General features: G+C 47.1%; 1 long non-coding RNA gene across 4 annotated transcripts in view; it reads right to left on the reverse strand.

The window, feature by feature from the left end:
- Positions 1 to 8,727: 8,727 nt before the first annotated feature.
- Positions 8,728 to 20,556, reverse strand: part of LOC140698125 (uncharacterized) — a 67,126-nt gene continuing 55,297 nt past the window's right edge. For 2 of the 4 annotated variants that reach the window (XR_012075630.1, XR_012075631.1), the window contains one exon: positions 8,728 to 8,899. This is a non-coding gene — a long non-coding RNA (uncharacterized lncRNA). Of the gene's footprint in view, positions 8,900 to 9,417; positions 9,571 to 16,334; positions 19,772 to 20,556 lie in introns of those variants that run through there. The other 2 variants (XR_012075633.1, XR_012075629.1) reach the window with 2 other exon arrangements.

The following is a 20,556-nucleotide window of genomic DNA, read 5'->3' on the forward strand; positions in this document are numbered from 1 at the left end:
CGTATGGTCTGCTGTCGAACGAGGCCCCTGCTTTAGATAGGTGGTGACCTTCCCCTGGCCAGACTGGACGCTCATCGCCCTGCCTCTGTGAATCATGTCATCAGTGGGGCTTCTCTTCAATGGTTTTTAAAGGGTTTCGTGCATGTCATTTCATTGGCTCTTCATAGCAAGCCCAAGAGGTTGTATTTTTATTCAGTTTCTCCCCGTTTTTCAGAGATGGCAGCAGAGGCCCCGAGAGGGTAAGTGGCTTGCGAAAGGTCACCTTGGGTAGGATCTCTCGATTTCCTCTGCTTTCACGGTGCACCACCCTCTCGGCCCAGACTTGGGCCCAGACTAAGGCATTTGCAGCTATTTGGCCCCTGGGCCAGGGAGGCAGCGCCAGCAGGAGCCCTCATCACCACTGGGTGGCTGTTAAACACATTCTCGGCATTTTATGACTTTGCCACCGTGCCGCAAACTGAGTTGCCTTTACGGCAGCACTAGTAAAGCCAATCATCGAGATAAACAAATTCACTGATAAAAGGTTGGACATCAGAGAGTTCCACTCAAGGGCACAGGCTGCAGACACGTGACACTGCGAGCAGGGTGTGACCTGGAATCACTGCCCGTGGCCCCCAACAGTCCACCCTCCCCAGGAAGGCTTCTCAGGGGGTGAGGGGACCTGGATGCCAGGGTTTTCTCCATGGATCAGTTTGTGCCTTGGATACCTGATCTTGCCAGTGGGGACAAGCGTCTGTGCTTTGGGGTTCTTTTGCAGGGGTTGGTCTGACTAGGATCACAAGTGATGAGACACAGGGTTTTAAGGTTGTGTCTGCAGGGGGACCGCGCCACAACTCTTACCCAGCACAAATCTCCAAGTTTTCAAGGTCATCTTTCAATATCCAATCTGCCTCTATGGTTCCCTAAGCTTTCTCTTTAGTGACTAGAAAACTCAGAGAACCTTTCTCCAAAGTCTAGATTTTTTTCTCTACCCCCCCCTTTTTTTTTGCTCATTCATTTCTTCTGTGTTCAAATTTACCTCCTTTCTTCCCCCCTTTATCATATATTTATCATATATTACACCCTCATCTCTCTCTAACCCCTCACTTGATTTTTTTCCCTTATAATGTGTAACTACTTGACATGAATTACTTCATGTCTTCACGCTCTGTCTCTCCTACTAGAATGTCAGCTCCAGGAGGGCAGGGATCTTGTCCAGTCTGTTCATCTCCGTGTCCACAGAGCTTAGCACAGAGTCTGGCACAAAGGAGAAGCTCAGGAAACATTTACTGAATGTTAAATTCATTTGCCTAGCACACGTGGAGTAAGGCCATCCCATAGGAAACGTCAATTTGCAATTCCCCTCTCAGAATGGGTCTGTCCCAAGAGCTGGTTCGTCCGATGATGATTGTAACGCAGGCCACGGGGACAGCCTTGCATTCCGGGTTGGACAGGGAGGCTTTAGCAAGAGACGCTATTTTTACCTGGGGGTTCAGACACTCCTCCACCTGTTCTGGGAGCCCACAAAATCTCCTCTGGGTTCTTACCTTACTCCCACCCAACTAAACGAAACAGACCCTCTTTGATGAGTGCTATGCACCAAGGATCTGTCCAAGATTTTGTTTGAAGAAAGAGTTCTGCCAAGTAGAAAACAAACTCTTGAACAAAACATTTCTGTCCTTTTTTTTTTGAAGTACAGTCAGTTACAATGCATCAATTTCTGGTGTACAGCACACTGTCCCAGTCATGAATATACACACATATATTTGTTTTCATATTCTTTTTCATGAAAGGTTATTACAATATATTGAACACAGTTCCCCGTGCTGTATGGAAGAAACTTTTTTTAAAATAGAGCAATAGAGCAGCATGTAATACACTAGCAGGGGCACTAGCAAACTTGTCCTGTCAGGGGTCTGGCAGGACGTCTTTTCAGTTTTGTGGGTCATACAGTCCAGGGCAACCGCTCAACTCCTGTAGGTCGAAAGCAGCCACCAACAACCTGCAAACGGTCAGAGGCTGTGCTCCAGAGGAACCTTTTTTTTTCATAAATACTTACATTTCTTGTAATTTTCACATGCCTTGGCATATTCCTCTTTAAAATTTTTTTTCAGCTATTGAAGCATGTGAAAACTCTCCTGAGCTCTCAGGCTGTTAAAAAACAAACAAACAAACAAACAAACAAACAAAACCAGGCCCATGCCGAGTTTGCTGATCTCTGTAGTAATCGGAAAATTTGGGGTCAAGTCCTTGCTAGAGCATCACCTCGCCAAGTAGCCATGAGCAGGTAGCTATGGTAGCCTCTGGGGGCCCATTTCCCCCTCTGGAAAAGGCGGGCTTGGGCCAGAGGGTCTCCAAACTTTAACACCTAACAGTAGAAATTTTGGGAATTTTGCTGGGTAGGTGGAAGGAGACACATTCGCCTGGAGGGAGGGAGGAAGGAAGCTTTTCCGGGGGTCTTCAAACCATGTCACCCGGGAAGAGGAGAGGGTGTCTCCTTGGCTGTGACTGACTCCACTCTCTTCCTCTAGACGTTGAGTGGGTCTTGGAGCCTCAGGGCCCCAATGACCCAGGGACAAAGGGATTTTGGCTGAAACATCAGAAGCGATCATCTCTACCCCTTCCCAACTCCCAGCTGGGGCGCCTCACCATTCAGACCTGCCCCCACCCCCCTTTCCCCAATGCCTTGCTTAACAAAGACAGAGACAGCAGTTGACACTGTAATGTTGAAAATTGCTTGTTTCAGAACATCCCAGTAAACAAGCCCGTCTTTGTTTTAATCCCAGCCTAGCTTACTGTAGTTAATTATAGGAATTTGTGGCTATTTATGTGAACCGAGGACAGGCAAAAACATTCATTTGTCGGCCGTGTAAATGCTGGGTGGGAGTGGGCTCCCAGGACCGAGAGGACCCAGGTAGCATTTGTCCTGGGGGCTGTGCTAGGTGGGGAGGGCCCAGGTGTGTAATTATCCCCTCTGCCCCCAAAGAGAGAGAAGGCCGCTATAGAAAGTGACACCTAATGACTGTTTTCAGCCTACACTGGGTAGCAGGGAAGGCTCCGGTGTTTAGGGCAATTGCTTGAGATGTAAGTCTTGCACCTGCCAGGTGAGCTGGGTTATTTCTGGGCCTGTCCCCCATGGCTCTGGCAAGAAGGAAGCAAGGACAAGGTTTCCCAGGGGTTTGAGGAGTCAGGATCGGGGCCACGGAAGTTCGAGGGCCTGGGTGCCGCCTCTCCTCCCTCCGCTCCAGCCCCCGAGGAGCCACAGTTAGTGAGGAATGTTAACAAAGAGGAGACAGCACTGGCTAAACAGAGGCTCTGCGACAATTCCCGGCCCAAACAAAGCCACCCAGGCCCCCACCCAAATGAGAAAACAAGCCAGGCCTTTGTACACACTGGATAATTATCACTCGCAATTACCCGAGTCAGGGCAGCCGGGCTGTGCTGGGGCGGCAGGCATGGAAGGAGGCACTTCTGACAACGCCGGGCATCTTGGGGTACAAAACCTGCTGCTCAGGACAATTCTCTAGGACACTGCCTGTCAGGGGAAACCCCAGGGGCCCGGGTGCCCTGCTCCAGACTCCCCATGGCCTGGACTTTTGCTCTGGGATGGCTGTCAAGAACCCCGGGATGCTGAGCTCGTCTGCACCAGCCAGCCCACACTCAGTGGGTTTGAGCCCACTGTCTAAGCTCAACTCTCACTCCCTTGACTCCTGCTGTCCATCTCTGAGTCCTCATGTGTTCCTCTTTAGGTGTTTCCTCTCTCTGGCCCCCGATCTTCCTCTTGCTCGCTTTCCTCATCTCTTACCTCCTTGGGATCCAAATCCTTCCTCCTCCAGGAAGCCTCCTGGGAATGATCCACCCCATGTTCATCTCTCCTTGCCTGGCCTTTCACAAGTTAGTGATGCACTAGCTTGCACATGTCTCTTAAGTGAGAGAACGTGTATGTATGTACGTGTACACAAGTGCCACCCTGCCAACTCAGTTATGAACTGAGTAACAATAATCCCAAGGGTTTTAATTATACCCAACATTTACTGAGTGCTTACTATGTACCAGGCCCAGCACTAATGTTTTCCACGTATTTATCATTTACATCTTATGGTCAATTTAAGAGCTACTTCTATTATTATTATTCCTATTTTACACTTGAGGAACCTACGGCACAGAGGGGCCAAGTAACATGTCGGAGGCCACAGAGGGGCAATGATAGAGCTGGAGCCCATGGTGAGCTGGGGCTGGCATGTATCAGCTCACGAGAGTGAATCATGTGCACCTTTTCCAGACTCTGTATATAGTCATATTGGTGCCTTGAAATCAGCCATGAGGGTAATATTCACAGCCTGATGGGAATTAGCAAATGCCACACATAAGGGCTCCTCCCTTCCCCCGAGAAGTCGGCTATCAAACTATTTCCCGGCACACCACGGGACTGGACGCGGGCTGCCCAAATACCAAGACTGTGCTCCCTGCATTACGGGTTCGCGCATTTTGCTTCTCCCCTGCTGATGCCCACACCGCAGGGCAGCTCTGGGCGCATTATCAATGAGCTTGTTCATCTGTCCCCTCAGAAGAGCAGGGGCTGATTTCCAGACTATTCGATGGGGAGAGGGAGCTCGGTTTTAACTTGGACAAGGATAAGACATCGTCCTCTTCTCCGGCCCCAGCTGCCCTTTGGTGAACAGAGGTCCCCGCTACCCCTCTGTGAGCCCGGATCCCTGGGCCACCAGTGCTCTGCGGGGATCAGCGTCTGCCTGGCTTGACCCTGGCGAAGGCCCTGCACCTCTGTCCAGCTGCCAGGCAGAGCCGAGAGCTGCAGACACCAGGCCAATTAGAGACTAGCTTCATCTTTGTTTCCAAAACGACAAGACAAGAAAAGCTGTGGATAATGTTAGAAAGGGTCAAAGTTAGCCCTTTCCCGAGAACTCCAGCAGGGCCGGGCTGGGCCGGACGGCTGTCTCGTGAAGTTATTTTGGTTTCCCCGCCCGGTGTGGCTTGGAGCAATTTGCTGGGTACCCATCGACCGGAGAGGCCAAGAATCTCCTGCGTTGGGAGCTGCCATTTTACACCAGGGTAATGACGGCTTCTGGGCAAGAGAGATCAATAGGGGTAAAAATAGGCTTCCATCCCATCTGGAAGCCCGCTCTGGGTCTCTCGATGACTCGGAGGGACCCCATAAGGAGCCGGGGTGGAAAACGGTCAGGTTTGCCAGACACGACAGGTCTGACAAAGCACTGCAGGGAGAGAGAGGCTGCCTCCCCGAGCCCCTCAGGGTCCCGTAGCCCCCAGACCCAAACAAGGAGACCATTGAAGAGAATTCCATATTGGGAGGGTCCTTGTGGCAGCCACATTCTCACCTGATTTCCTCACAGAAGGGCTCTCTCAGCTGTTCACTGAGCAAGAGGAGTGAGGGACCTCGGCCAGAGGGAGCCAGTCAGCGCTCCCTGACACCAGCTTTGTGATTTCAACAGGCAGGGAGACACAGACTCTCCTGCCCTTAGAGAACTCATGGTCCGGGTGAGGAAGCAGGCAGAAAAGCAGACAGGTATCATACAGAGAGATAGCCCTGCAGGGCCCCTCACTCAGCAAAACAAATAACAAATAAACAAATAAAGACATATAGTAAATGATTATTATTATTTAGGGACCTGCCTTTTTAGAGGCAGCCTCTCACTTAATCCTCATATCAACCCATGAAGCAACAATTAGAAGTATCCCATTTTACAGACAACTACACTGAGGCTCAGAGCTCCACAGTGACATGCCCAGAGTCACCAGATAAAGAGCAGCGGAGCCGGCACCCGAACACTAGCCTCTTTGCCTCCCAAAACTGTAATCTTAACCTTTTGGCCTTAGACCAGGGACTGGCATACTTTTTCAAAAAGGGCCAGATGGTAACTATGTTAAGCTGTGCAACCCAGATGGTCTCTGTTGCAATTACTGGATCCTTCTGTGATAGCGTGAAGGCAGCCTTAGACAATATGTGAAGGAATAAGCATGCCTCCGTTTCAATAAAACTTTATTTACAAAGCAAGTGGCAGGCTGGATTTGGCCCCCTGGCTGTGGGTTGCTCATCCCTACTCTAGTGCCTAAGATATATTTTATTATGAAACCATCTTGAGGGAATTCAACTTTTGGAGCTTGGGAGGCTCCGATAATTTCCAGCATTTTCAGCTTGGTTGGATCTGAACCTTTCACTCTGTCTTACTCTAAACCAGCACCATCTACCAGAAATATAAACATGAGGTGAACATATAGCTTGATATTTTCTAGTAATTACTTTAGAAAGGAAAGAGGAAAAAGGTGAAGTTAATTTTCATAATATATTCGATTTAACCCAACATATCACCATTATTATGATTTCAACAGGTAATCGATACAATAAATTATTAATAAGATTTTATATTCTTTTTTCATACTAAGTCTTCAAATTCTGATGTGTGTTTTACACTGACAGGACCTCTCAGTTCACGCTTCCTTATTTCAAATGCTCAATAGCCACCCAGAGCTAGTGGCTATCTTATTGGATGGAAAGCTCTAAAATGCAACTATGGTATTTTTACTGGTACAAGGTGAAATCTCTGCTATAAACTGAAAACATAAGAAAAACAGAAATGAGAGCAAAAATGCTGGGTTAGTCAAGTTTCTCCAGAGAAAGAAAATCAACAGAAACCAACAGAATATATATAGGTGTGTGTGTATATGTATGTATATATGTATATGTACACATGTGTATATACAATAATACATATGTGTGTATACAGATATATATACATATACAGACACATACATACACACATACATATGTATTTTTTTCTTTTCTTTTTCCTAAGGAATTGGTTCATGTGATTATGGGAGCTGACAAGTTCCAGGATATGCAGTCAGCAAACTAAAAACCCAGGAGGGCCGATGATATAGCTCTAATCTGAAAGCTGACAGCCTAAAGACCCAGGAAGAGCAGATGTTTCAGTTCAAGTTCAAAGGCAGGGGAAAAAAAACATTGTTCTAGCTGGAAGGCAGTCATTCGGGGGGAGGTGTCCCTCACTCCAAATGTCAGCCTTTTTGTTCTAGTCAGGCCTTCAACAGATTGGGTGAGGCCCACCTACCCTGGGGAGGGCAATCTGCTTGGTTCTATGGCTTCAAATGTTAATCTCATCCAGAAACACCCTCACGGACACACTTAGAATAATGCCTGACCAAATATCTGGGCACTCCATGGCCCTGTCAAGTTGACACATAAAATTAATCCTCACAGTCAGGGAAGGCTTCCTGGAGGAAGAGTCATCTGAATTGAAACCTGAATGCAGAGTATTTCACCCTACAGAGATTTGGGCATTGGGGTTCCACGCAGAAGGAACAGCATGTGCAAAGGCCTGGAAAGGTCAGAGTGTGGAGGTGTTCAGACACTACAAGCAGTTCAGATGGCTGGTTTCTGCACTGTCAGGTTGAGATGGACAGGATGTGGACCTGGGGGCAGTAAGCCACAGAGGGGTCTAGGGTGGATGCTGCAGGCTCTGCAGGTCTTAGGAAGAAGTTTGAACTCGATTCTGAAGGCAAAGGGAAGTCATGATGGATTGTAGCCCCTTGATAATCTCCATCAGATATCCCAAGACCTCCCCAAATCAGGCACAACCTAAGTAAAAACTGCAACTCCAGCTTCAAGACCAGCCCTCTGACACTTGTTACTCAGAGTGGCGTCCTCAGACCAGCAGCATCAGGTTGGAGATGCAGAAACTTGGGCCCCACCCGTGACCTGCTGGGTCGGAATCTGCATTTTAACAAGATGCCCAGGGCATGCACACGAGTCTGTGCTTGTGACCTCGGTGATTTGGGTTTCGGTAGGAGGGGGCCTTTCTGAACTCTGCTCTTTACCACCTTCTACATCCTGCCTCCTACCAGCAGCACCGTGGCTCCCTACATCATCCCTGCTTTCTCGGCCCTCCCTTCTGCCTAAAGTGCTCAAAAAACACTTCCTGTTGCTGCCGCAAAGGTGGCAAATTAAAGAAATGCCTCCGACCCTATTTCCTATTCCTTTGGTATTTTAAATATTCCCTGTTTGGATCTCCCAGAGCTGTTTCAGATCTCTGCTTTTCTCTCCCAGGGCAAAAATGATAATGGCTCATGCTGCCGGGGCTGGTGTGTTTTGCAGTAAGCGTTAAACAAGTGGAGACTGGGAGGCCACTGGGAGGCCACTGGCTGGACTTCAAAAGCACCCACCATGTGCACAACCTGCTGGGAACAGGGGCACAGGTGAGGGAGTAGGCATGATACACGGGGGAACGGATTTTCATCACGGAGGGAAGCATCTGATTGGTTTCCATCCTTGACAAGTTCCCAGGCTGCCTGACCCTCATTTGTCATCCTGTTCATTTTCTTCCGATCAGAGATGGGCCATTAAGATGACTTCTCCTCAGATTGCTTCTGGGCAGGGGAGAGAGTCTGCTTTTGTCGCAGAATGCGAGGGACATGGTCACGTTCCTGCTGTGGGACAAAAGACTGGTTTTGTACACATTCTAAGCAGCTTTCCAGCACAGCTCCATACTCAATAAAGATGCCCAGGGTTGATGGTTTAAGCCTTTTTATTTTGTCCTCAAAATATAGCTCCACAGTCTGCTCACAGCAGAAAGACATCCTAGGAAGATGCTTAAAGGATGAATGGAGAGCTATTACACCATTGAGTTTTCTGATTTGTGAAGCATTTTGGGGGACTGTATAAAAAGTACCCCCAAAGAGCACCACTGAACACAATAATGATTATTGGTTGACTGGCTTTTATTTTACTAACATGAGTATTATTTTAAATAATAATTTCCCAACTTAACGATTTATCCTCCCTTGGGATAATATTCTGGGTGAAGAGAGATTGCTCTTGTGATATTCTGCAGACAGATCTTCTGCCCGGATCCAGGGGTATAAGTTTCAGCTGCACAAAAAGAGCAAGTTAGATTATAGTAAGAGTAATTTGAATAATTATTATAATGATAATGCACATTTATTGAGCACATATGATGTAGCAGCGTGCTAAGCCGTCCGCATGTGTTAATCCACAGAATCCTCACAACAGCCTGTCAGTTGACCTTCACTCATAACCATTTTACAGATGAGAAAAATGAGGCACAGGATGGTTAAAGGATATGTCCAGGGTCATGCAGCCTGGTCGTGACAAACTCAGGATTTAAACATGATCGGATTCTGATACCTCTGCCCTTTATCTCCGTGTGGTCCTGCCTCTCAAGGATTTGTACAATTTATTGGATCCTCACAACCACTCTTGAAGAAGAAATGATTATGATCTGTATTTGACAGATGGAGTAACTGAAATTCCAAGAGTTTAGATGAATTCAGGAAGGGCAGGATTAAGACATTAACGCTGGCCTTCCGGGCTTCAGATCTTCTTCTTTTTCTGTTTTCTCAGCAGTGACAAACTCAGAGCCTGGCAGGAAACATCACCAAGTGAAGTGGGTTGGAGAGGGACCTGGGCAACCCGGAGTGTGCACACACGGTATCTGGGTGAGCAGCCCCCATGCTGCTCCAGGTACTGGGTAAGGCTGGCTGGGTCCACAGCGGTTCCCTCTTCTGTTTTGCTAAGAGAAACTGGAAGATCAGATTTAATTTTTTTTTTATTTTTCTCCCATTTAGAAATGTGTACAACTAATGACAGTTTTTAAAGAAAATACTCTGTTTTCAACAAATTGGTGTGTGGATTACAGGCAGCCAACTGGCAGCCTTGTATCACTCATGCCTGAAATGGCTACTGATGTCAGAAAACTGCCTTTTTTCTGTGCTTGAAATAAAGTTAGACCCTCAAACTCAAGGTGGGATAGAAGTTCCTCTTCTCAAGGATGAGCCTGACATTAATGTTCTTTCTCCAGGACTCTTTACACTCAAGGCCTAGGTGTCTGCTGTTCTAGCCCAGGTCACATTGGTTGTTAAAATATTAAAATGTATTCAACCAGTTGGCAAATAGCTGCTATAGCAAGTCCCTGAGGGCCTTCCCACCCTGCGGCTCCAGGCTCTCCAGCAAGTAAAGTGGAAAGCCTGACCCAGCCTGGGCCACCCGGAACCTGCTCCAGAAAGCCTGGTTGGGGGGCGAGGGGGGCATGCAATGCATTCATTAAATAATTGGAGTATCACCCCTGATCCCATTACTCAAGGACCATTTCTCACAGTTGGCTTCCCCCGAAGGTATTTAACGCCAGCCTTTGCCTGGTCTCTGCTGCCTCACTCCCACCGCCCACCAGCCTCTTATCGCCTCTTCCACCCAGACTGGGCTCACCTCTGGCCGGCTCAGCCTGTGCACCCCGCCTCCCCTCGCCCCATATGCCCCCTGCTCCCGGGGGGGAAGAATGGCAGCGAGGTGTTCATCCTGCCGAGGGAACGTCTCCAAGGCCTCCGTGCATTTGATGAGATCTTTCTCTGGGCAGAAAGCAGGGGATCCCTGAGGCAAAGTGCTCATTTTCAGGAAAATGGCAGGTGTTGGAGGGACGTGGGAACTGGTTCCTTCGAATCTGCAGAGCAGGGGGGCGGGGCGGAGCTGCTTATCAGGAGAATTCATACCTCCGCGCAATCAGGGATGGATACAAAGAGCTTCAACTCTATCTCAGAAGCTAGGGGCTGTTCATTTCTATGGCGATCCTTTCATGCGTCTGCAATGTTTTGTCCTCCTTTGGACAAATTGGGAAAAATGATGTAGATGGGAAAATCTCTCCCGGCACCTTCAACCCCCTCAGGGAGAGACTCTGACGCTCACACGCCAGCAAAACGGTTCAGAAAAATCAGTTTTGAAGCCACCTGTGGCCTGGCCATGACACAAACCCAGGGGGACTGGAGAAGCAAGACAGTTGTAGCAGATGGCTACCCTTTAACCGCTAGCTGGGGCACGCCCCTGGAATCACAGAATCACATGTAATGACTTATTATGTCTAGTATTGATGGTACATTTCCACCTGCTAGAATGTGGAATTCTTCAGGACAGGGATGGGTATTTATTTTGTTTCCTGCTGTGTCTTAAGTACCTAGGACAGCACCGGGCACATAGTAGGTACTCAGATATTTAAGTCAATGAATGACTAAATACAACCTTAGAGCTATAAGAGGTTATCTCAACCAAGTGCCTCTTTGTGTCGAAGGGGAGATTGAGGCCCAGAGAGAGAAAGGGATTAGTCTCACAGCCAGCTGGAGACAGAGGCTAGACCTGGGGTCTGTTTTAGATAAAAATATCTGTGAGGGCTTTCATCACAGCCTGTCTAGGCCTTGTCCATCTACCCAACTTGGCCAAGTATTTGTTCTAAGATTGACCATCCAACTGGCATCTTCCCAAATTCGACCTATTCCAGGAGACAGCTCCTCCTGGGAGAGGTACAAGCGGCTCCTCCCAGGAGCTGGTGGTGTTCTGTGTCTTGATCTGGATGCCGGTTACACAAGAGTGTTTGCTTCGTGAAAAATTTTCAGTTTCTGGTATGTTCGTATTTCTGTTTGCAAACTTCAGTAAAAAACATCACCTACATAAGACTAATAAACACACACACACGCACAGCCATTGAAGCTGCTTTTAGATGACCGTAGTAGCACTGATAATATTAATTAATCGTGATTGAGATTTGTTCTGTGTCAAGCACTTTTTTTAACATTTTTTATTGATTTATAATCATTTTACAATGTTGTGTCAAATTCCAGTGTAGAGCACAATTTTTCAGTTTTACATGAACATATATATATATTCGCTGTCACATTTTTTTCTCTGTGAGCTACCATAAGATCTTGTATATATTTCCCTGTGCTATATAGTATAATCTTGTTTATCTATTCTACAATTTTGAAATCCCAGCCTATATCTTCCCACCCCCCGCCCCCTTGGCAATCACAAGTTTGTATTCTATGTCTGTGATTCTATTTCTGTTTTGTATTTATGCTTTGTTTGTTTGTTTTTTTAGATTCCACATATAAGCGATCACATATGGTATTTTTCTTTCTCTTTCTGGCTTACTTCACTTAGAATGACATTCTCCAGGAGCATCCATGTTGCTGCAAATGGCATTATGTTGCTGGTTTTTATGGCTGAGTAGTATTCCATTGTATAAAATCTAACCAAGGAGGTGAAAGAATTATACACAGAAAACTATAAACTATTGATGAAGGAAATTAAAGGAGACTTTAAAAAATGGAAAGATATCCCATGCTCTTGGATTGGAAGAATCAATATTGTTAAAATGGTCACACTGCCCAAGGCAATCTACAGATTTAATGCAATCCCTATCAAATTACCCAGGACACTTTTTTTAAGCTCTTTAACAGCAATTAACTCATTTAATCTAAACAATAGCCATGAAGCAGGACTCTGGGAAATTTTTTCATTTTACAGAAAAGAAATTGAGGTACCAGAGGTTAAATGACTTTCCCAAGGTCATGACTGAGGACATGGCAAGCCAGGGTTTGGACTCAGGTCTGGCCGACATCAGAGCCTGCTTGCTCCTGGAAGCTGCAATGATGCGTGCTATTTACCTAAAGTCTAAAGAAAGTGAAATCATGGATGTTTCAGATCCGGTATCCAAAAGCAAGGAAGCCTCCCTGGAAGAGGAAGAGACTTTGGCCAGATCCTGAGATAAGTGATGTGCTAAAGGCAGGAAAGAAGGGGTCCAGCTCTTCGTGCCCAGCTTTGACAACAGGTATCACTCACCGTGTGTGTGGACACAGGTTGGACACTTTCCCATATATTATTTTAAGTTTATGTGTTCATCCCCATTTCACAGATGGGGAAACTGAGGTGGGGGACTAGAGTGCTGACTTGTCTTGCCCACAGTTACCTGCAAGGCAAGCAGCAGAGCTGAAATTCTCTCTCTGTGTACGCTCGTATCTGGTTCAAATCCATGCTTCCTGAGGTCAGGAAGCAGCTCCTTCTCCCAGGAACCCCTGCCACCCTCAGCTACCAAGATCCCCCTTGGCCTCAACTTGCCCACCTCAGGCTCCTGGGGAATAAAAACCCTCGACTATGTTTCTTTAAACTGATCATCAATTTTCCCTTTATGAAAACTAACGCTGGATAGGAAATGCCTTGAAATATACATCAAGGTGAGGCAAATGGCTTTTCGAGATCAATCCCCAGCACATACGGGTTCAGGAGGAATGCATTTGATTCCCGCTCCAAACCTGGGCCAGGGAGGCAAAGAATAACAGGAGCCAAGCATCAAGCAGAAGCTGGTTTTCTTCTCTGAGTAATCACATCCCCGGTGGCTGCCGAGCAAAGCCACGTGCGGGGCTCTCCCCAACACTGACTCCCCTTCCCTTTCCACACTCCTCTCCTCGAGGTATTTTGACTTAATTTTGTTTATAAATTTGAAAAGCGAGTGAAAGCGCTGCATGATTATAGACTTTATTTAAAGGTTTGATTTAGGTTTCTCTCTGTTCTTATATCAAAGATAAAGTGGAAGCGGTGGTAGCATGTTCAGGTAATGAGATTTTATATTAAAAAGAATAAATTAAGCTCATAAAACTGGAGGTGGAAGGACCAGGAGGGGCTGACACACTCACAGAGGAAACCTATACATTTATGTAATGAGTATTCACCATGATTAGAAGTACAGGTTTCGGCCTGGGTTTTAAGTCAAGAGAAGTCTTTTCCTTATTTCTTTTTAGAAATTGACCCATAAGCCTTCAGGGATGGATTTCAGGGACACAGGAACCAGAAACAACTGTGGAGCTCCACCCTTTACCACTTATGGGCTGTGTGACTATGGGAAAGTGACTTAACCTCTCTGATCCTCCCTTCCGTCTCTAAAATGAAGATCATGTTAGTATCCATGCAGGTCCACGGTAGCAGTTGTATGAGATGGTACATATAAAGTGTACATGGTTAGCACTCAAAGAATGTTAACCAAGGGAACTTTTTGAATATCTTTTTTTTTTTTAATCTGACAAATGGGGATACAGCTATCCATTTAGTAGAGCTATTAAGCTGAGTAAATGAAAGAAGAAAGCAATGATCTTAGTTAAAAAAAAAGTGTTAACTATTCTATTTGTGTGATAATTACTGCTCAGACACTCAACCCAGCTGGGCCCTGGGAAGAACCTCTCTGTGTTTGTCAAGAGGGTCTGAATCCCTCATCAGATGCTCCTGGAGACTAGAGGCTGATAGAAATTGTCAAAAAAATTCCAACCTTCCTTCTGTCCTCTCCCGACTCCACCACCTCCCTCCCCTTCCTTCCTTGTGAGCAATAAAACAAAATACAAAGAACAGGAATCAAATAAAGACTCTGAAACCGAGCCGTCTGTGGTCATTTTAAAACAGATCCTTTTTGAAAAGCCGGGTGACATTTTCCTTTAACGCTTGATTTTTTTTTAATGCCGGCTGCATTTTTTAAGCACCCGGCCGGCTTGTAACTAGCCGAGGCAGTACAGTAGCTGCGCCGACTGGACCATTTGATCATTAATTTATCACAGTTCTAGCAGTTTGTCTGACAGGTGATAGCACTTTCATCTAATGAGCCCACAGCCAGGGTGGGGGCACAGGAGCCCCGGCTGGCCAGCCTGCGGGGTAAGGGCCACGCACACGTCCTCTACCAGCCTGTTTTCACTCCAGAGACTGCTGAAGGCCCAGACAATGGCTGTCTAATAGGGCTAGGGTCCTGCCTAGTGGATAAGGCTTGGAAGTGGGCCAAGGACAAGAGGAAACTATGGGAGAAATCTCGGTCTTGGCCAGGGAAGAGCCAGTGCATCAGTCAGGACAAGCTCGGTTATGCTGCTGTAACAAATACCTCCCCAGCTCAGAATCTCAGACTTCCTAGAGCAGAGATGACTTTTCAATCATGTGACATCTGCACTGGGTGGGGGTGGGGGGGATATCTATTCAACACTGTCTCCCTGGGGACCAAAACATAGCAGGCTGTGAGCCATCTCAAAACTTCTGTTTAAAGTGATGTCACGTCCTCTTATGTTTCATTGGCCAGAGCCACTCACATGTCTACAGACAAGTTGACATGAGCAAAGAAGTGTGATTGTACCATGCGCCCTCAAACAGGAAGACCTGGTATTTGTCAATAGCTCTGATGACTATCATTGTCATAAGTTCTGTTCTGATGAAAAGCTCTGCCTCCCAGTGTATACTGGATCCTGGGATCAATCCACTTTTCTTCATGCTCTGCTATTACCTTCACCCACGCTGCCATTTCCTCTCATCTCCAATACCTGTGCTCTCTCCCAATGCCATCCTTAGACTTGTTCTGGGTGCTGGGTCTCAGTGGGTCCTGTGCTTTGGAGTCATTTTCTTGAAAATTTGTAAGTCTTAGTCCCCTTCTAATGCCTGGAACCAGTTATGGCTGGCAGTGTCACTGGGCACCCTGAGTCCACACAGGGACTTGTTTAGGCTATGGTCCCCATCTCTCTCCTTCTTTGTGCCCTCTCATCCCCCTATCCCTCCCCAACACACACACTGAGTTGATCAGATGCCCCAAGGAGCTCCATAATGTATACCTATGGGGTCTTCCTGGAGCCTGGAGCCTGGCCATGGTTCCAGGAGGGCAGTCTGGCAAGCAGATCACTCACACTAGCCAGTGTAGTATTTGTTTTGTGGGATCCTATGAGATCTGGCCACCAGAATGGTGCTGACTCACTGATTTTGGGTGACTCAAATTGTTTCTATAGATAGAGGCCCTGAAAAAATATTTGCCCAGGGCCCTGCATACCCTAGGCTCCCTAGGCATAACTTTCTCCCTCCTTCCTCTCTTACCCTATTTAGATCTATACTCCACCCAGCAGCAGAGAAGACTTTTAAATTCCTCCTATGGATTCTCATCTCAGTGAGCAGACTTCTGATGATGGTCCACAAGGCCCTACATCATTGGTTCTCACCCTGGTGTCCCACAGAATCACTCTCCAGCTTTTGAAACAAATTGTGGTCTGGGGCCCATCCTAGACCAACTACATCAGCATCTCAAGGGCTGGGGCCAGAGTACGGTATGGTTTAAAGAGCTCCCCACGTGATATGCATAGCTCTGTGTGAGAACCTCCAAATTTCATGATCTAGCTTCTCATCTCTCTTCTCATATCCTTCTCTTCCTCATCTTATGCTTTGCCACTCTTCTTTCATTTCCTCCAAAGTGCCAAGTTCTCCCCCTGCCCAGGACATTTGCATGTGCTGTTCCCTCTGCTTGAAATATCCTCTCTCCTCAAACACTGTCAAGGCCTCTGTTTTCTCACCATGCAGCTCTCAGCTCAAATGTTACTTTTACGAAGATACCTTTCTTGACCCTCCAAGGTAGTGTCACCCCTCACCACCCCTCACCCTATCATTTCTGGAGTTGTGTTTATTATCTCATCATTTCTTGTTTATTGATTTGGTGTTGTTTATTATATATTGTGTGTTTCCCTTTACTAAAATATACTTCAGGAGGGCAGCTACTTTATTAGCTTTGTTCATCCTGTGTCTTCAACATTCTCCATGCCTGGCATCTTAGTCAAGAAATAGTTATTAAGTGAATCAATGTAAAGATGAGTATTTATAGAGCATTTTCTGAGGTTTGGTATCGGTGGATTATTTTCAGAATTTCCTTCTGGAAAAAGGTTGTCTCTCTTGAACAACTGGTAAGAATGGATTTTCTTTGAACAGGTAATTGTCTGGATTGTGTAACTTCGGAATAATAAATTTAGTCCTGAGCTTCCTGGGATCCAAGGCAAAAAGGGTCAGATTAACCACAGAAACTATGTTGGTCCGCGTGGCTGGTATATTTGCCTCTTCCTTCTTCTTCCTCATGGTCTTTGATTTTTCCATGTCTATTTTCACAGCATCTGATTACAAGCTGTCTCAAATCCTTTTTGGAAGCAGGCAAAGTATAAATAGCTAGGAACACAAACAACTGATTCATGTGTGTAATGCCTATTTTACAGACGTGCAATACAAGTGCTGGGCAGGTGGGGTGGCTTGTCTGAGGTCACCCAGACTGGCTGAGAACCCACATCCCTTGAATTCCAGACCAGTATGCCCTCTTCTGAATAACACCAGAGGGGCCCTGCCCTGTGCTTTGTTTTGGCTCCTAGAAGTCCTAACACAGTGTTGAGGATCTCATATTATTAGTACTTCTCTAAGGAAACTGAAGCTCAGAGAGATTAAGTAATACTGCCCAGGGTCAACCAGCAAGTTAGGGATAGAATCACGCCCCCAGAGGGGGTAGCTAGGTATAGATTAGACGGCATTATCTCTACCCCAGCAATGGGCTTAATTGCTTCCTGATAACTCGCTGTGTTCAGGGATGAGAAGCCAGCAGTGACATTTGCATAGCTGGGAGAGGAAAAATGGAGCCTTTCTCTAATTATCTGCTCAGTGGCCATAATTGCTTTCCACGGAAATTGTCACCAGATAGGTAAATGCCAGGGAAAGAGTGGGATGTGGCGACCATCTCTGAGCTCACTCAGCATACTGCTCTGACAGATGGACATTCTAGGCACAGACCCTTTCACTGAAAGGAGTAATTATGAGCTGAAAGCACCCCACAGCTCTTCCAACACGGAAGAGGGAGAGAAAACAATACAATGAGAAGGGAGCGGACATGGTTTTGTCAATCACCTAAAAATAATTCCTGCCAATGACTGAACTCCTGCCATGTGTCTGGCAATGGACTCCATACGTCTGATGTGGTTTTTAATTTGATTTTGTCTCTTCAGAAGGCGTTACTGTTTCTGTTTTACACAATGGGAAACTGAGGCTCAGAGAGCCTCGAGTGACTTGCTGGAGGCTACGCTATAAAGAGAAAGGCTCACGCTGGGCTTCTTGAATGCCAGGGAGTGTTCCAGTGCTTTCTATTAGTAAACTCACTTCCTCAGCACACGGGTCCTCTGGGATAGGGGCTATCACCAACCCCCTTTATAAGTAAAGGATCTGAGGTGCAGAGGGAGGGTGAAGCCACCGGCCCAGAGTCACAGTGTCTGTGCCAGGTTTTGAACCCCCACCCTGGGAGGCCAGTCTGTGCTCCTGAGTCATGTGCTCTGTAGAATCTTAACAGATGACTCCTTGGGCTTCAACTTGAGCCTTCCCAGCTCCAAGGTCCCCTCTTTTCCATGTCTCCTGAGGACTTCACAAGTGGTGGCTTAATCTGACTGGAGACCCAGAGCGGGCCCATCCAGCTGGTTGCTGACATGAATGGGAAACGGGACTCTGTGTACAGTCCCCTAGCTGGGGACGCTCCGGGGGCCCGAGTGTCTACTGCACCTGAGGCAGTGTCACCCTCAGATGGTGGTGGCCCAGTCCAGTGACAAACACCCGAGGCAGCGTCACACTCAGACGGTGGCAACCCAGCCCAGAGCATCCAGCTCTGGCAGTTCAGTGGTCCAGGGCCCAGGGGAAGGGGCGGATGGCCCAGTGGTCTGAGCAGCACAGACAGTCTGGGCCTAGTGACAAACCTGGAGCCGGATGGAGGTAAACTTTAGGCAATTCATTTAAACAGCTGTACAGATTTCTTAATGCTGAAAAACAGGCCGGTGATGGGAACACACTGGATCCTCTGAGAACTCGGTTTCTCTCCACTTGGCACGAGTGCTGGAGGCAGGGTTGGCACGCGGAGGATGGATCAGTGGGAGAGCAGAGAGGGCCCCGTGGCCCGTCTCGCCAGGAGCCTGATGCCCTGACCGGCGGTCCTCTACAGCGGCAGCGATTCCACACCCCTCTGCCTCCCACCTCCAGGTCAGCCTCCTTCCCGGGGTGTCATCAACAATGTTCTGGGTGTGGAAATGGCCTTCCTTCTTTAAAATGCCCCCCAAATCCAGGCTCACTCATCTCAGATCACATACAGAGTAACAGAGGCTGTGCCCCAGACCTGCTTTCCCGAGCAATGAAGAATAATTCATAATCGTTTATAATTAGCACACAGCAGCGGCAGTTTGCACGCCCAGCCCCTGGAAAGCCGGTTTTGTTCAGAAGGCCAAATCTGCCCCCTGCAGTTCTGTGCGCAGGCTCTGCTCTCCAAGTCCACTTCCCAACGCAGCACAGAAGGGAACATCAGCAGACTCCAGGGGCCAAGTGGTCCTCTCTCCGTCCTTCTCACAAACACTCTTGACCCTGGGGTCCCAAGATAGCTTTTGTTCAAACGTATACGGTTTTACTGTTACCCGACCATCACAGTCTAAACGGCAGCAGTGGGCACTGCCTCACTCGACAACGGTGCTCTGGCTGCGCCGTGGTCCTCACCTGGGGGCGATTCCGCACCTCTGCCCCCAGGGGACATCTGGGATGACTGGAGACACTTTTGGTTGTCGCCTTGAGAGGAAGGTGCTGCTGGAATCTAGTGGGTCGAGGCCAGGGAGGCTGTTAACCATCCTACAATGCAGAGGGCGGTCCTCCCACCAGTGAAGAATCATCTGGTTCCAAATGTCAGAGATGGAGAAACAGGTGACAGCGATCGTGACAGGGTTAGTCAGGTGTTATTTGCTTGTTCCTTGTTAAAGCCACTTTCCTTTTAGTAGATTCTTCGTGCCCATGAAGAGCTTGCTAAATCCATCCCATTGCATCTGAATTCCACATGAAACTCCCCCATAGTCTTTGCACGCTGACATCACCAGCCAATGCTGCCTGAAGCTATAAAGGATCACTCTGTCCCTGGTCAGTAAGCCTAGATCTTAACCATTGTCTGCTAATTGTCGTTTCTGGTTCCGGACACCAGTTACTCCTGGGGGTTTTGGCCGAAAAAGCAGTCTCCGGGGAGGTGTCTGACCTGTCTGAATAGTCCATGGCAGAGGCAGTTTTTTAACTGGTTGCATGTTTGAAGATATGTTTTTATACTGATTAACCAACTTAGGATACTGGCAAGGATTCCTCAAAAAAAAAAAAAAAAAAAAAGCATCACCACATAATCCAGCAATTCCACTCCTGAGTATATATCCAGAAGAATTACAGCGATTCAAAGAGGTATCTGTGCACCCATGTTCACAGCAGCATTACTCACAATAATCAAAAGGTAGAAACAACCCAACTGTCCATCAATGGTAATCAAAATGTGATATATATATATATATATATATATATATATACACACACACACACATATATATTTATATGTCACTGGAATATTATTCATTCTTAAAATGGAAGGCAGTTCTGACACATGCTACAACATGGAGGAACTTTGAGAACGTTATGCTAACTAAAAGAAGCCAGTCCCAAAAACAGATGAATACGGTACAATTCACTTGTATGAGATACTGAGAGTAGTCAGAGTCACAGAGACTGCAGAATGCCAGTTTCCAGAGGCTGGGGGAGGGGGAAATGGGTAGGTGTTGTTTAAAGGGGATGAAAAAGTTCTGGAGATTGGGTGCACCACAGTTTGAATATACTTAACACTACTGAACTGTGCACTTAAAATGGTAAATTTTATGTTCTGTGTGTTTTATCACAACTGAAAAGAAAAAGGATGCTGCCAAATACGAGCCAGGCACAGACAAGCCAGGACGCAGCAGATTAGCAGAGCAGCCTGGGGACATAGGAAGAGAAAGGGATCAGAGTTCCTTGGGGGTGGGGAGTTGGTTAGGGGTTGACAGTGGCTCAGAGCATCTTGCAGATGCTTAGGGTAGAACAACTTGTCTTTCAGGGGCAGTGTCTGC

The sequence above is a fragment of the Vicugna pacos genome, chromosome 9 (assembly GCF_048564905.1).
Source record: "Vicugna pacos chromosome 9, VicPac4, whole genome shotgun sequence".
In the NCBI taxonomy this organism is placed as follows: domain Eukaryota; kingdom Metazoa; phylum Chordata; class Mammalia; order Artiodactyla; family Camelidae; genus Vicugna; species Vicugna pacos.